Genomic DNA, 17,724 nt, shown 5'->3' on the forward strand with positions numbered 1-17,724 from the left:
TTGGGAGTGTTGGTGGATAGGGAGATGAAGTTTAGGGGGCACATTGCGAAAGTAGCTAAATCAGCTCATCAACTCACTTGCTTGCTGAAAAATACCTTGACGAGCAGAGATAAGCAAGTTATTGTACCTATGTACCGAGCCCTGATAAGACCTCATCTCGACTACTGTGCCCAGATTTGGTCACCTCGGTTCCTTCTTGATGGGGAGGAGGTTGAGAGGATCCAGAGGCGAGTGACTAAGATGATAGCAGGTCTATGGAATGCACCTTATGAGAACAGGTTGAAGATTTGTGGGTTGCAGAAACTAGTTGATAAGCGAAAAAGGGGAGATATGATTGAGACATTCAAATTGGTAAAAGGATTCTATAGGATTAATTCAGATGACATTTTTGAGATCAGGACTGGTGGTGGGAGAACTAGGGGATACCCATGGAAGCTGGGAAAGAGCGTGGTTAGCAGGGGTGTTAGAGCTGTGTTCTTTACTTTTAGAGTGGTAAATGAGTGGAATAAGCTGCCAGAGTCTGTTGTGGGTGCTATGACAGTGAGCGAGTTCAAGGCAAGGTATGAGTCCCGTGGTAATAATAATAATAATAATAACCAGTCCATGTCCTGAGCAGAAATCCAACAGGTATTTACCATTATTATTAGCTTTGCTCTTTTCTCCAAATTTTCCCAAAATATTTTTGTATGTCTGACAATCATTTCCTACTCTGCTATTTAGATCCCCAAAAAGGACCAATTTTTCCTTTTTCATTGTGTCAGTTGCTTTCTCTAAAACCTCATAAAATTCCTCTAAATCTACCTTAGTAGAACCTTCTGTGGGACCATAAGCACAAATAAGTATCATTGTCCAGTTCACCATTCTCATATTTGACCATATCAGTCTACTTGAGACTGCCTGCCATTCAAGAAGATTAGCCTCATATTTCGTGTTGAATACTATGGCTGCTACTCTCTTTCCTTGATTGTCATTGCCTGAATTATAATATTTTATATTTATTGCTCAGAAAGATCTCACCAGTTTTTGCCTTTTTTGTTTCAGTCACCTCTATTATGTCGATCTGGTACTTATCCAATTCCTCAGCTAGCTCCATTTCTTTGTCATTCAGGCTTCTTATGTTGATAGTACCGATCTTGAACTTTGGTGCTATTGAGTTGGGGTGGGTTTTAGGATTTGTTCCAGTTGCTGACTTTTCACTGTTTGCCCTGGTTCCCTGCCGAAAATAACAGGGGCCTTGTTTAACCAAGTGATGCCCCAGCTGGCATGAAATTCTGTTATGTTGTGCCATAATTTTTTATTTTGGTTTAAGCCAATAAGAATACAATTTGGTTGGCTAAATCTTAAATTGCCAGCCCATCCTTTTTCGTTCACTATCCAGGTAGATACCCAGCAGGGTGCACCACGAGAAGGTGAGGATTGGACATTAGGTCAGAAGCCCTGGTCGGTTCTCCGCATTCCTTTAAAGGCTAGTGAGAGGAGGCCTGTGGAGTTCTCCTCTCAGTTATATTGCTTTGACCCTTAAACACCCCTCTTTCAAATTCATTCTTTCTTTTACTTACAGAGCCAGTTTCTTTTCATACTCAGACTTAAGCTTTCTGCACTACAGTTCTGACTTTTCTGGCCTGTTGCTTCTAATTATTATAACTGACACCATCATTATGCACATGGTATTCCTTCCACATGTTTTTCTTATGAATCTCTTGCTTAATTAAATTAAACATCCATTTCATCCCTACTTTATTTATTTTTCGAACTCTAATGACACATTCTTATATTGCATCATTTAAGTAATTTTTAAACACCTCCCACGCACTATCGATATCCTTCCCAATCAACAACTGATACATGGCACAGAATTCAGCATACTCTGTTTCGTATAGTTTCATTCTTCTCATGCAATTTCACATCTATCCAATCAACATTCAGATAATTAAATTCCCGTGTTATGATTATCCTGTAGTCTTTATTTGGTGATGCATTTTTTCATCACTAGCAACTGATCCACCAGGTCTGTAACTACACCCAACTATGTATTTGATATCGTTAAACTCCACCTCACTCCAGATGCATCAAACTTATTGCCACATGAAAAACTGTTACTAGTATTGTAGTCATAGGTTTTATCATCTCTAACTGGATTCAATTCATTCACTATCATTAGCATCACCCCCCCTCCTATCCTTTCTGAAAATACCCTACCCTTTGCACTCTGATACCAGTTAGTATGTTTGCTTCTGATAGCCAGGTCTCACCAATGCCTACAATATTGAGCTCCTAGTATTTTAACCAAGGCAACAAATCTACTCCTTTGTGTCTGATGCTTCTCAAATTCGTGCACAGACATAATAAGTTACTTTCATGCTCTTTTGTATACTCTTGTCTGTAGTCTACAAGACACAGTTCGACAACTTGCAGATCTCTGTTCTCATATGGTTCCTTACTTATGCAGATATCTTTAGGCATGCATGATGGATCCGAACTGGATGAACACAGAATCGTTGTCTCATCATAATTATTTCCATAATAATGACCATTCCTATCATAAACACAGTTATCTAACATTGCTCTTACAGATAGATTATCATGATTCCTCACATCATATCCCTGACTCTCTGTGTTAGGTCTCATATCAATTAATAATTTTTCAAGACTCCTGATGACAAACATATTCAAGTGTAGGCCATCCCTCTTATACGAATCCAATCTTCCTCCACACATCCAAAAACTTGCATCCATTACTTCTGCACGGTTTATGCGTCAATTGTTTGCCATCATAGCAATTCTTCGTGATTAATCTCTATCATATCTAGGTAATATACTAATGATTTTTACTTTCTCACACTTCACTCTCACTTCTTCCAACAACCTTTTCATATCCTTTCTCATACTGAATTTATCACTAGTTAAGCCATTGGTGTCTACCAGAATTACGACCTCATTTGCTTTTCTCTTCTATTTTTCAATTGCTTGGGTTATATTTTTAATTTTTGCTCCGGGAAAACTTGACATTTTAACCCGCTCATGATTGGTCAAAGTCACCATACCATCCTTTTTTTTTTACAATTAACTTTACTTACTTGATTCCATGCTTTGTTGTTTTCCATTTTGCTGCTGGCCTTTTTTGTTTTTCCTGTGTTCCTCTAAATGCCACTTGACTTTCTGTAATTCTCTCATCATCTGTCTAATAATCTGCTTTAATCTCACAATTTCAGAGGTTAAATTATTTTCAGTATCGTCTGTAGTGGAGAAAACCTTGTTCACTACTTTGCTGTTCTTGTTAGTATTCCATTTCTTCTGCATGATGTAAATAGCAGGTATCTTTCCAGTCGATTTGGTGTAGGGTTAAGAGCATGATCCAAGACTCTTGCTTTATCAGAATTGTTAAATTTAATGTGCCATTTCTGTTCTTTTTTGCGGATTGGAATCATTCGTCCAGTTTAACTAATACAAGGTAATTTACAGTTGCAATTGATTTGGTATACCCCAGGGTAGGCAAGAGGGAAGAAAGATCCTTGGAGGAGTTGAATATGTTTTATAATTTTATAGGTGGTTTAAAAGTAGCATTAAGATTGTAATGGTGCAGATTTTTATTTATCTGATAACCCTTTAATGTGTGGGATAGCAATGGTTTTACAGTGGTTAAATCGCATCTGGGTAAATATACTGTGTTATATAATATCTATATTATTTGCATTTTTCGATGAAATTTTATGAAGAAATTTATTAATGTGTTTTTGCATAGCCATTGTTTATAAATGTGTTGCTACTAATTTGTATTAATTAGTAGCAACACATAATTAATTTGTAATAGTGTATCCAGGAAAGTAAGTGAGTTTTGATTTTCAATTTTTGTGGTAAATTTTATGTGCTCACATTGTTTGTTCAATGGCTGAAGATGTTTAACTTTGGCAGCTTTGTGGCCAGATAACAAAAACACCGTCAGTGTATCTAAGCCAGATTGTAGGTTTTAAAGTAAAGTAATCTAGAGCACGTTGCTCAAAAGCTTCCATATAAAAGTTAGCAATTGGGGAAGGGAGAGAGATAGTGGTGAGCTCATGGCTGTACCTTCTCTTCATAGGTAAAAATATTTTGCTGCACGAAGTAACTGGAATGTAGTACATGAGCAAAGAAAGCCATAATATTGGATGAAAATTTGTTATGTCAGTGAATAAATGTGTCAGTGATTGGGACTAACAGATTCATTAGGTTGTTTCATACTGTAAAAAGTCTTGGTTACTCACTAAATAATTTTTATGTGGAAAAGCTCATAAAAGACCTGGATTGTCAGGTGATTGGAGAGAGTTATAATTCTAAATTTGAAGTCTTTCTGATTCATAGAAAATTCTCTGAGATACTAACTGAGTTGCATGTGAAACACAAAGAAATGAGTTCCAAACTTGTCACAAAATGCTTAATATTGCTTCTTTTGTGCTCAGCATTTTGAAGTGAAATAAGGTCTTGATCAATTCATCAAGAACTACTTTTAAAGTGCAAAATTTCATTTGTATATCTTAAATGAGCCTCCGTAGCTCAGTTGGTATAGACAAAGCCTTCGGTTGGAAAGACCTGGATTTGATTCTCATCCATGATGCGAGGAATCTTTATTTCTTTCAACTAAAGGTAAGTTAGTCAGTCTCGTATGGAAGGAGGGTTTTTTCACCCAGAAAAACACCCTCTATGAAAAACCTGAGTTTTTCATAGAGGGTCAGAACAGGCAAACCAGTCCTGTGAACACACACATCTACAGACATAAGACATTTCTGGAATAAGGATTGACCAACCTCTTCTGTAGGATTTTGGTTTTGAATACCTGCACGGTGAAGTGTGGTCTGTGTGAGAGCATAAATCGTGATATCTTAAATAAAATGAGATATAATGATCTGAACTGCTACTTGGCATAAAGTTGTGTTAACAGTATGTGTAGGTATCTCTGAATTATTCAGTGTTGTTAGGAAATCAAATTGCTGATTCAGTTAACTGTGGATATAGTGCTGTTCCCAGGAATTAGTTGATATGCTGAAATCAAATAGTGGTTAACTAATAATTTGGTTATTTGAAGAGCATATGATTGAAAGATTGCAGTATATATACAGGCATGTCTTGACATTCTCATCATATCATTTGAGAGAGAGAGAGTTTGCCATACATATCAAGAACTACTTATAATGATAATTACATTATAGTTATCATTATCATCATATCATTACAGAACTGAAAACAAAGTGTTAACTAAGGACTAAGTGGAAGATTTTTGTGAGGAATATACACTATGGTCTTTTGTGGACTGTGGGATGAAGTAGAAGAAGACCAGTACTTCCACACTGCAGAGATTTAATATAGTTATTTTTTTAAGCCAGAGTAATAGATCAATAAATATGGAGTTATTCTTTAATAAGGTATTTGTTAAGTTAATTTAAGGTATTCTTTAAATTTAATATGCCATTATCTGAACATTAAAATTATAAATTAATAATCTAGTATTTTAAGTGATAAATTGCTTTTGTGTGTGTGTGTGTGTGTAAGGGAAAAACGGGAAGAATTGATTATTCCAACAGAACTAATTAAAGAAAGGGGAGAACCTATTGTTAGTGCACACCACAAAATTTACCAGCAGGTGTGGAATCTGGCCAAAAGTCTACTGCACAGTTATCCTTATTCTAATTTAAAAAGGGGGGGAAACAGCAAAAAAATTCAATAATTTTAGGACCGTTAGCCTTATCTGCTACCCAATAAAAATATTTTTGAATATCTTACTCTCACATATTGGAGGAAAAAGTGGAATTCAATTTTTCAGACTTCCAAGGATTTAGAAAGAACAGGAGTACAATTGACCACATATTTATGCTATTTATCATTGGAGAAAAATACTTAGAATATAATAAATGGCCTTCAGAAAGCCTTTGATTCTATTTGACATGATGCTTTTTGCAAAATTCTGGAATATACAGCAAAATGATATGACCGATTGAATTATTTTACTCATCTTTTGAAATGATAGGTAAAATCAAGAGGAATTAAAGCACTCCCTTTCCAGTGGAGGAGCATGAATGAGACATGACTTCACTTACATGTGCAAATTATCACCAATGTTATTTAACTGCTTCCTCAAATATATTGTAAATGAAGCTATGGAGACCTATAGTATTGGAGTGACAGTAGGAGGAAGAAGAATAAACTGTCTAAAGTTTGCTGGTGATATTGATCTTTTAACAGAAAATAAATATATCTTCAGGAAATCACCACAAAATTAGCTTATACTCTTAAAAAAATATGGTTTAACCATAAGTCCCCAGAAATCAAAAACAATGACAAATATCTGTCCTGACTAAGAAGTGCTGTAGCAGAAACTGAAAAAATCCTACTTAATCCTACTAGAAGAAGTTGATCAGTTTAAATATCTAGGCAATATCTTTAATAAAGATGGAAGATCAAGACAGGATATTAGAACAAAAATTGCAAAAGTAACAACAGCACTCGAAAAACCAAAAGCATTATGAACAAATAAATAGCTTACAATTACAAACAGATTATGCCTTATTGACATGCTAGTTAATTCAGTACTTCTATAAGGAAGTGAAACTTCACCCTCCTAAAAGAAGATGAAAAGCAGTTGCTGGCATTTGATACCATGCACTGCTCACAAATTTTGAAGTAAGACCAAGAATCAGTTCTTTTTCCAGTCTAAGAAAGAACATCATAACTATGATTCTCAGAAAACAGCTTATGTAGTTTGGTCATATCAGGAGATCAAATGATCTGCTAGTGCAAGTTCTTGAACGACTTATTCCAGGATCTTGAAAAAGAGGCAGACCTAGAATAAAGTGGATAGACAATATAAAAAATTTGACAGGTGCTTCACTTACAGAACTGAAAGCAAAGTGTTAACCAAGCACTAAGTGGAAAATTTTTGTGAGGAATATTTCTTAATATTTACTCTATGGTCCTTTGTGGACTGTGGGATGAATTAGAAGAAGACCAGTACTTTCACACTGCAGAGATTTAATATGGTTGTTTTTTTTAAGCTAGAGTAATAGATTTGCTATAACAACAAGTTATGTATTGGGGAGCGCATCTCAGAACAAACCAGTAGTGTGCCATAAGATTTCGTGTTCTTGTGTGTTCTTATTTTTTAATAATATGTCATGTGGATTAAGGATCTTTAGTTGTCTGCTGATGCAAAGTTGAGGAGAGTTATAACATTTGATGCTGAGGTTCATTCAGGTTTGAGGTTTTGAGGTTGTGTAATTTAGTTCTCGTGTAAAATTGGTGATTTTTATCTGTTTTATTGTGTTTTTTCATTTTCAAAATTAGTGTATTGGTGTAAATTTTCATGTTTTTAGAGTATTTAGATGGAATGATTTATATTTATTACATTGTTATTGAGATATTGTTGGCATGGCAGCAAAGACCATGACAGGAGTGAGTGTGTTATCTGGTGATTTTAATTTATGGTATTCTATTCCATGCAGTGTGTGAAATGTATTCATCGAGACAATTGAAGAATATGTGGAAGGAAATTGAAATTGGAGAGAGAGAGTATGTAATAAGTGTTTCAAAAGTGAGTGTCTGTTAGGTGACAAGAATACAGCAAATACTGACGTTAAGATGGAAAATGATGCTATTAATGTCGAACGTGCAGTTGTGGAAATAGTGGAGAATGAAATGGACATTAATAAAGAAATAGTGTGCTTAAATGTCATCCTTCATAGGACAAAGTGCGAAATTGAAAAATTGCAGAGGCAGTCAGAGATTAGCAGGGCTGAAATGAGAAAGAAGCAGGTGGTTCGAAGGAATAATAAAGGCCGACTGAACAAACAAGAAAAACAAGTTAAGAAGAAATTATGTAAGGAAACTCAATGTTCAGAGGAGTACATAAAGAAAGTTTGACAAAATTCTGTTTCCCAGGTGCAAAAATTCACAATATTAACCACACCATCCATATGCAAAAAAGGTAAGTTGAAGGAAATGATTGTCTTGGTTGGTACAAATGATTGGAGAGGCAAAACTGAAGAGCAAGAATGCTATGATACAGGCGTACTGAGGAGGAGGGCATTGGTAGCCAGTGAATCTCTACATAGATTGTGTAGAAGGAATGATGTAAAATTTGTTAATCTGTGGTCTGTTTGACGGAAAGGAGGATTTGTACAATACTGATGAACCACATCTAAATGGTTTTGGTGTTACGTGTCTGGAGAGAGAACTTTGTTCACCAAGCATGCTGAATCACAAATTCAAGCAATTATGGTAGAAGCAAGTGAGTATGTGTGAAGGCCCATGAGGCAAGTGAGTGTGAGAATGACCACGTGTGAAATCTAGTGTCTCAAGCAAAAATGTTGAATAGGTCAGTCAATTCAGGAAATAAATCTGGGTGGGGACTAAAGGGATGCTGCAGATTCTATATACTAATGCCAGAAGTATCACAAACGAGAGGGTAGAGTTTTTGGCATTGGTTAGTGCAACCTTGCCAAAAGTTATAGGCATTAATGAGACTTGGCTAACATCAGGTGATGTAGTTACAGGGATTGAATTAGAAGGGTTTAGTATTTTCAGAGAAATTGAGAAGATAGGATGGGGGAGGAATACTGCTGATGATAGCAGATGAATTGCAGCCAAAATGAATAAGAGACAGGTGAAATGGTGGCTGTTCATCTGAAGCAATTTGGTATGAGATTAAGACCAGTAAGACAAAATATACAGTTGATTGTTGTTATAAGCCAGGGAGTTCCACAAATGATCTGGAAGACATTCATCCAAATTAGCACAATGAATACAGATTGAGTGATTATTATGGGAGACTTCATGTATGGAGATATAGACTAGAAGGAAGAAAGACCACATTGCAAGAAGGAAATGGAATTTATACACCTAATAAGAGAGAATTACTTAAGGCAGCATGTGATGAAAGGGACTAGAGGTGGGAGAGTATTGGACCTGGTCATAGGATCAGAAGAGCTATCCATAACTAAGGTGACTGCATTATTTCCAACTGGTGAAAGTGATCATGCGGTCTGGACTTGGTAGATTGTACAACATTAGAAATATTCTGTCAAAAGGGGGGTACATGTGGAACTACAAGGCAGGTGAATTATGACAAGCTTAGGAAGAAGCTGAAATCTGTGCCATGGCATAACACACTACAGGTAATGCCATGTTAGTAGTGCATGGGATATAGTTAGGGGTCAACTAAAGAAAGCAGTATTAAATTCTATACCTAGAGTAAGGAGGGTTAATCAGGTAGGAGTTAGATGGTTGAGTAATATTATTAAGCACGAGTTGCAGAAGAAGAAAATACTGTGGAGGATATATGAAGAAAAAAGTGACCAGCAAACTCATGAATAGTACAAGGCTTAGGCAAGAAAGGTGACCAGCATGGCATGGAAGGCAAAATCAGATTATGAGAAGAATCTAGCCAGGCAGGCCAAAGGAAATCCCAAAGAGTTCTTCCATTATGTGGCAAGTGTCCGTACGGTTAGCCTAGTGGCTGTGCGCTTTGCAACCATATGACTGGGAAAGGAGTGTCCCAGGTTCGATTCCTGTTGAGGCCATGAGGAATTTGAGGATCTTCCTCAGCCATAGCCAAGTTAGCCGGTCTTGGGCGCGGGCAGTAGTTTTTTTCCGCCAGTTTATCTGGCATTTTTCATCCCGCAAGCAGACAAGCCGGCCCCGTGAACACACACTGATCTACAGCCATAAATACTTAACTCCACATGAGGAGGCTCAACTCGCCCCAATAGGGACAGGGGAGAAAAAGGGAGGAAACTCCATACGAATAATTATATGGCAAGTAAGAAGACGATGATGGTCACTAGAAAACAGAAGTAGATAAAATAGTCGGGTTACCGAGTGACCACTTTGCAAGGGTATATAATCCTAGTGAGGTTATTACTGCTTCAACCTATGTGACAGACACTAATGTGGGAACAGAAGTGGATGAACTTGAGGTTCTTAGGATATTGCAATGTAAATACAGCTGTGGGATTAGATAGGATATCAGCTCACATTTTGCAACAATGTGCAAGGGAACCAGCAATGCCTTTGACTAAGCTCTTTAAGTCACAACTCTGGTAGAGTTGCAAGGGAGTGGAAAGAGGACAAAATAATTCCCTTGCATAAGGGAGATGCTAAGACTGCAGTAGCAAATTATAGGCCGATCAGCTCAGGTGTGGTGGTAAAAGTACTAGAAAAATTTGTCAAAAAGAGAATTCTAGAATGGATAGACAGATAAAAATGTGATACTGTATGTGGGTCAATATGGCTTTGTGAAGGGTTAGTCATCCCTTAGTAATTTGTTATTATTATTAAGAGAGACCTCCAGGGAGTCAGGGACTCATCGAGGGGGAGGCCACATACTACATGCACCAGCTGTTATACTTATTCTTGAATTCATTCACACTGCATGCACACAGTATCCAATGTCAATCCATTCCAATCATGCACCATATGAGAGAAAAGCCCTAGCCCCCTTCTTAATGGCATTCATTCTCACCTTCCACGGATGCTCTTTTGTACTTTCCCCCATCCTCCATAAAATTGAAAATTCCATCAACTGAAATCCTGTATGATACTTTCAGAAGTTTGTAAGTCTCAATCATATCATCTCTCTTTCTCCTGTTTTTTTGCTAGTGACAGCAGTCTACAAATTCTCAGTCTGTCTTCATAATCAATATTCCACAATCTTGATATCATTTTTAACAATTGCAATCTCTCTCCATTGTATCAGAATCACAACAGAAACCAGAGCTGAGTGCAATAGTCCAAGTGAGGTCTTATGAAGGCCTTGTAGAGAGGCAAAAGGACATCCTTATCTTTACATGTTAAAGTTCGTTTCAGCATTGCAATTATCTTTTGAGTTGTATTTGAAATCTTTTCAAATAACTCAAATAACACTCCAAGATCCTTAACCTGATCACTTTCTTCTAGCATAATCCTACCATATAATATGACTTGTGATATCTAATCACACCAAAGTCCATGACTCTGCATTTACTGGCATCCATTATCCCATGCCAGCAATTCCAACCTATTCAAATCATTCTACAAGTACTGCATATCATCATCATTCCTGATTACCCTACCTATCTATGCATCATCAGCAAATAGTTGCTGTATGTTGCTTGTTAAATCCTTCCCAATATGATTAATGAACAGATTGAATAACAGTGGACCAAGAACTGATCCTTGTGGTACACCAGTAGTTACCTTAAATCTTTTGCTGACTCACATCCATATATCATTAGTATATCACATCCATGATATACTAATTTTGATATCTGTTAGTCAGCCATCCTCTTATCCATGCTGATATTTTTGTAATCCAAACCCATATTCTCCAATTTATGAAACAGTCTTCCATGCTGTATTTTCTCAAAAACCTTCAGAAAATCAAAAAGTATCATGGTGTATCTATTATCTTTGTATAGTTCAATAGTAACATTATTATAGAATGTGAGCAAATTGCTAAAACATGACCTTCCCTTAGTAAACTCATGCTGTTCATTGCAAAGTAGAGATTCACTATCAACCCATTTCTGAATGCCAGCTCTAACAAATTTTTCCAAAATCTTCATCACTTCTGAGATTCTGATTTGTCGATAGTTGGATACATTGGTATTTGAACTGCCCTTGTGCAATAGAATTACCATACATTCTTTTCATTCCTGCAGAATCTTCCCAAATTATGATATAGGTTCAAAAAGTTTCTGGCCTGGCATACAAAATTTGTGCCACTTTTAAAATGCAATGCATGACAGATAGCACCATCTTTGCGAAGGTTAGTGTACCAGTTTCAACTTTCTACCTGCATCATTCAGTTGGAGGCACTTGTTTGACTAACATGTAGCATGCTAAGTGGCTGTAATATTAAAAATTGAGTAATGCACTGTGATCAAGTTTTTCACCAAAGAAGGGCTTTCTCCAAATCAAACAGTGATTGGATGGCTATTATGGGGAAGCTTCTACTTCATATTCCACCATGAAGGAATGGGATAAACAGTTTCACTAGAATGTGAGAGAGAGAGAGCATCGAAGAAGCTCCTCATGATGTTTGGCCTGTGGAAGCGATGACTGAGGAAAATGTCTCTCTTGTTGAGAAGGAACTGTTCAATGAAAAATGGCTGAAGCTCAAAGAAATCTCAACAAGGTTAGGACTTTCTATAACAACCGTCTTTCGCACCATTCACTAGAAGCTTCACATGATGAAGGTCAGTACAAGGTTTGTGCCCTGACTTCTTTCCAATTCAGAAGGAGCATTGTGTGACCTGTTTCTACAAGTTTTTAGAGCTTTACCAATCGGAGAGAAGTACTGGAATCCATCGGCACCAGAGATGAGACCATGGTCCTTTATTATGATCCTCTTTTCACAAGAGAATCCATGCAGTGGCGCAAACCAGGTGAAGCACCACCAAGAAAAAATAAGGTCACTCAATCCACTGTTGTTGCCAAGAATATCATGGCAACAATTTCTTGGGATTGCTGGAGAATTCTCTTGATTGACTTCAAGGAAAGGAATACCACTGTGAATGCAAAATATTATCCTATATTATAATGAGAAGAAACACACGTATAAACCACAGTGAAAATTATTTAATTGTAAATATTTCATCCTAAGTATCTTAGGACATCATCAGTACAGTATTTAAACAAAAATTAGGAATAACATACAGTTAGGGCGCATGATTACAATAGAATCTCATGAAAACGTGCATAACGTGCTAAAGTAGTGCAACACAAAAAAAAAAAAAAAAAAAACGTTAATTATTTAACACAGTTTTGTATGATAATTTCCCATACTTTAGGAATAGTAAGAACGTCGTTGCGGTTTAAGTTTGGTCTGTGTAGTAGGGCTTCAGAACTTTCTTTGTATAAACGTTCATGTTTAAATAAAGATCTATGTAAAAGTTTAGCCTTTTCCCAATGGATCCTATGGTTTGGATTTTCAATTCCGTGTTGAAAGAGGCCAGATTTCTGCGGTTTAAGAAGACGAATGTGGTCTAGATGTTCCGAGATGCGTTTCTGAATTTCTGATCCATTGGGAAAAGGCTAAACTTTTACATAGATCTTTATTTAAACATGAACGTTTATACAAAGAAAGTTCTGAAGCCCTACTACACAGACCAAACTTAAACCACAACGACGTTCTTACTATTCCTAAAGTATGGGAAATTATCATACAAAACTGTGTTAAATAATTAACGTTTTTTTTTTTTTTACTACTTTAGCACGTTTTCATGAGATTCTATTGTAATCATGCGCCCTAACTGTATGTTATTCCTAATTTTTGTTTAAATACTGTACTGATGATGTCCTAAGATACTTAGGATGAAATATTTACAATTAAATAATTTTCACTGTGGTTTATACGTGTGTTTCTTCTCATTATGAACGCACCACAGGTTTCGTTATTTAAAAAAAAAAAAAAAAAAAAAAAATATCCTATATTATGCCATAAAGGAGAAGAGACGAGGAATTACGAGTCATAGTGTTTTTCTGCTTCACGACAATGCTCCAGTCTGTACGGCTGTTGTTATGAAAGCTGGTGAAGGACTGTGGCTTCCAGGAGATTGAACATCCACTCTATAGCCCAGATCTAGCATCCATTGACTACTACCTCTTCTTGAGACGGAAGGAAAACTTTCAAGAAAGAAAAAAAAAGATGACAGTGAGGTGAAAGATACAGTTTTTGGTAATTTGCACACAAAAGTACAGACTATTTTTTCAAGGGTATAGAAATGTTAATTCGAAGATGTGAAAAGTGTGTTGAAGTAAGGGGAGATTATGTTAAAGAGCAACACAGTTGGTTTCTTTCTATCACCTCTAAAAGTTAGTTATGCTGGAAGCTTATGGAACCATTCTTGTATATAGCCTGCTAAAAGGAATAGCCAGTTCGGCTGAACACTCTTTTAGCACCCCTGTGCTGATATCCTATCAGTCCTATTGCTGAATTCTTATTCAGTTTGTGTAATAGCTCTAATACCTCCTCTTCGTGCACCTGACTTTCTTCTTTCAGTAAAGAGATAGCAGCAAACTCAATGTTGCATGCACCAGGTTGATAGTTTTTAGCAAAATGGACACTCATTAGTTGAACAACATATTTTGCATCTGTCACCCACACACCATCTGCATTCAGAAGCGTTATTCTTTCATCTTCATTCTTTCGTTTACTTGCCGCATATCAATAGAATTCTTGTCGGTTGTCTTTATCTTGCAGAGCCAGTTTCTGTTCGTACTTAGACTTAGCTTCCATACAACAGTTGTGACTTTTCTAGCCTGCTGATTATAATTTTTATAACATCCTTATGCAAACAGTATTCCTTTCACTTGATCTTTCTCATGAATCTCTTCCTTAAGAAGATTACATATCAATTTTACTTCTACTGTATTTATTTGTCGAACTCTCAAGACACATTCTGATATTGCATTATTTGAGTATTTTTGAAATGCTTCCCATGCGCTGTTGATATTCTTCCCATCCAGTAACCTATACCATTCCACTGAAATCGGTATACTCCTCAGTTGGTCATAATTTCCTGCTTTGTAGTTCAGCATGTAATTTTTTCTGAATGGAACGTTCATAAACTTAGTCACTTCCCAAGTGAGTACTTCATGATCACTGTCATCAACCAGAGGTAGAATAGTTACATCTTTAACTGAAACACCCTCTGACACTATAATGAAATCTAACACTTTGACCTCCCATTCCTTCTGTCACATGCTACTTGAGGAAGTTGTCCCGCAACAGCTCAATAAATTCAGTTTCATTCTTTTCATGAAATTTTACTGCTACCCAATCAGTATTTGGATAATTAAAGTCTCCCATTATGATAGGTCTTTTCGTGCCATTCATCTCTATTTGGAGATGCATTTCTTCATCACTAGCAACTGATCCACCAGGTCTGTAACAACACCCCATGTAATTGATCTTGTTAGATTCCATTTCACACCAGATGCTTCAGTCTTATTGCCACAGGAGAAACTGTTACTAGTATTGCAGTAATAAGTCTCATCTCTAACTGGATTCAGATTCAAGTCATTCGATATCATTAACGGCACGTCCCTTCCTCTCCTATCCTGTCTATCCTAACTAAAAATACGGTGTCCTTTACCCTCGCTACCAGTTAGGATGTCTGATTCTGATAGCCAGGTCTTACTAATGCCTACAATCTGAGGTTCCAACATACTGAACAAGGCACAGACTCTACCCTTTTGTTTCTGATACTCCTAGCATTCGTATATAGACATAATAACCTACCTAAATGTTCTTTTTATTATTATTATTATTCATGACACCTCCAAGGAATCTGAAGACTCATTGCGGGAGGACACCTATTGTACAACTCTCCGTCTCCACCACTACACCGTTCCTCTACTACCAATCAACATCAGTGGCATCTACTGGCCACCACCACACCTAGTATTTTTTTTTGTCTGTAAATTGCATGTATTCTGAAGGGCCGATTTGTCTGTATGTGGGAGAAAAAACCCTGCTACCTTCTTATGAGATCGGCTAACTGACCTTCAATTGAAAACGTCCATATAAAGATTCCTCCCATGATTACGAGAATCGAACTTGGGTGTTTTCCAATCGAAGGGTGCAACGTACCGTCGTTCATCCAATTGCACTATGGAGGCGCTTTTGTATTCTCTTGTCTGCAATCTGTATGACACTGTTGGACAACTTGCAGATCTCTGTTCTTCTCTGCCTTATACATGTAGGCATCTTTGCACATGTTTGATGGTTCTGAACTGGACGAACATAACTAGAAATCATTTTCTCCTCGTAATAATTTCCATGATAATGCCCATTTCTGTCATTATATAACATTGTCTCTCTTACACTTATATTCTCACCATTTCTTCCATTATAATTTAGTTTCCCTAACTCTCTGTGTTAGGTCTCATACCAGTTAGGTTTTTCAAGACTCCTGATACCAAACGCATTCAGGTATAGGCCATCCCTTTTTATACAAATCTAATCTTCCCTCAAACTCACTACATACATTCAAAAACTCACATCCATTCCTTCTGCACAGCCTATGCATAGAATCATTTGCCATCATAACGCATCTTCTTAATTCATTTTTAACATATCGAGGTAATATACTTTCTATTTTCGCTTTCTCAATCTTCAACTTTACTAACTTTTTATAATCAAGTAACAGCTGAGTTGGATAAAGGAAATGGGTACATGATGATTTTGCAAAGGCATTTGACAGAATATCACATGGAACTTTGTTACACAAATTAGAACAAATGGGGATGGATATGACACTGGTTAAATGGATAAGAGGGTGGCTGCTGGACAGATATCAAAGAGTGGTATATGGAGGGGCAGTATCAAGGCAAAAACAGGTGACTAGTGGTGTGCCACAAGGTTCAATGCTTGAGACCATTGTTGTTTAATTTGTATATAAATGATGTAACCTGAAGTGAAATATTCAGTTGTTTACTGATGATGCAATATTCGGTAGAGTAATAGTTAATCAAAGTGATGTGGAGAGCCTGCATGATGATTTGAATAGGCTATTAGTATGGGCAAAAGATAATGGGTGTCAGTTTAATCTGGAGAAATGTAAAATTATGCATTTCAGGATAAGTTACAAGCCATATATCACATTGATGGCACTGTATTCCAGGAAATAGATGAAGCTCGAGATTTAGTAGTGGTGGTGGTGGTAAACAGAGTTTAGAGGACGTATTGCTCAGGTTTCTAAGGTAGCCCGTAAGATTACTTGGCTATTGAAGAACACATTAACAAGTAGAGATAAAGGAGTTGTTATTCCTCTTTATAAGGCCTTGATATGCCCACATCTGGATTACTATGCTCAAATATGTTCCCCCTGGGTTTCTTCTGGATGAGGAAGCAGTGGAGAGGATTCAGAGGCAAGTGACCAAAATTGTGAGCGGTCTGTGGAATGTTTCCTATGAGGATAAATTGAGGGTGTGTGGATTGCAGAAGTTGGTTGATAAGAGAAAAAGAGGGGATATGATAGAAACATTTAAGTTGCTTAAAGGGTTTTATAGGATAGATGCAGGGGAAATGTTTCAGCACTTGGCTAGAGGGACCAGAAAGGCGGTCATCCTTGTAAGTTGAATAAAGGTGTGGTTAGTAGGGGTGTGAAGACTAGGATTTTTGCTTGGAGAGTTGTGAATAAGTGGAATTGGTTGCCAGAGTCAGTTGTGAATGCTTTGTCTGTTAATAGGTTCAGGGGAAAGGTATGATAGATTGGGTCTCCTGCAATGAGTCTTCGGACTCCATGGAGGTGCCCATATAATAATAATAATTCCCTTCAAGAAGATTTGAATTGATTTGTAGCTCAAACAAATAAATGGAGTGCACTTCGGAATGCAAAGATACAAAACTGTACTTTATTAGTAGAACTGGACTTCGGGATAAGATTTGGGATCTGGGAGAGATAGTTGATAATGGATCTGAAGTGTGGAGGCAGAAGCATTGCAAAGACTACACTGCATATTGATATTATATGAGCATACTGACAGTTAGAGATAAGGTAGGGGTTGAGTCACTATATAAAGGTGATAAAATAGATACATTTAAGTTCGTGAGAGGATTTTACTAGATTAATACAGAAATAATATGAGGAGTGGAAGGGGGGGGTCACATTTTTTTTACATTGAGAATAGCAAGCAAGGGGAATGCATTGTGAATCCCATAAGAGTTAAATAAGATATGTTGCCTAAGGTTAAATAAGATATGTTGCTTGTTGA

The 17,724-nt window shown here is 36.8% G+C and overlaps 1 protein-coding gene across 2 annotated transcripts in view; it reads left to right on the plus strand.

Annotated features, from left to right (window-relative positions):
* LOC150099665 (phospholipid phosphatase 1-like) overlaps positions 1 to 17,724 on the plus strand; it is a 137,902-nt gene that overhangs the window by 80,098 nt on the left and 40,080 nt on the right. The gene's annotated exons all lie outside the window — the stretch shown is intronic.

Source organism: Typopeltis vanoorti, chromosome 14 (assembly GCF_054136105.1).
Source record: "Typopeltis vanoorti isolate ZY-2024b chromosome 14, IOZ_Tvanoo_1.0, whole genome shotgun sequence".
Taxonomy (NCBI): Eukaryota; Metazoa; Arthropoda; class Arachnida; order Uropygi; family Thelyphonidae; genus Typopeltis; species Typopeltis vanoorti.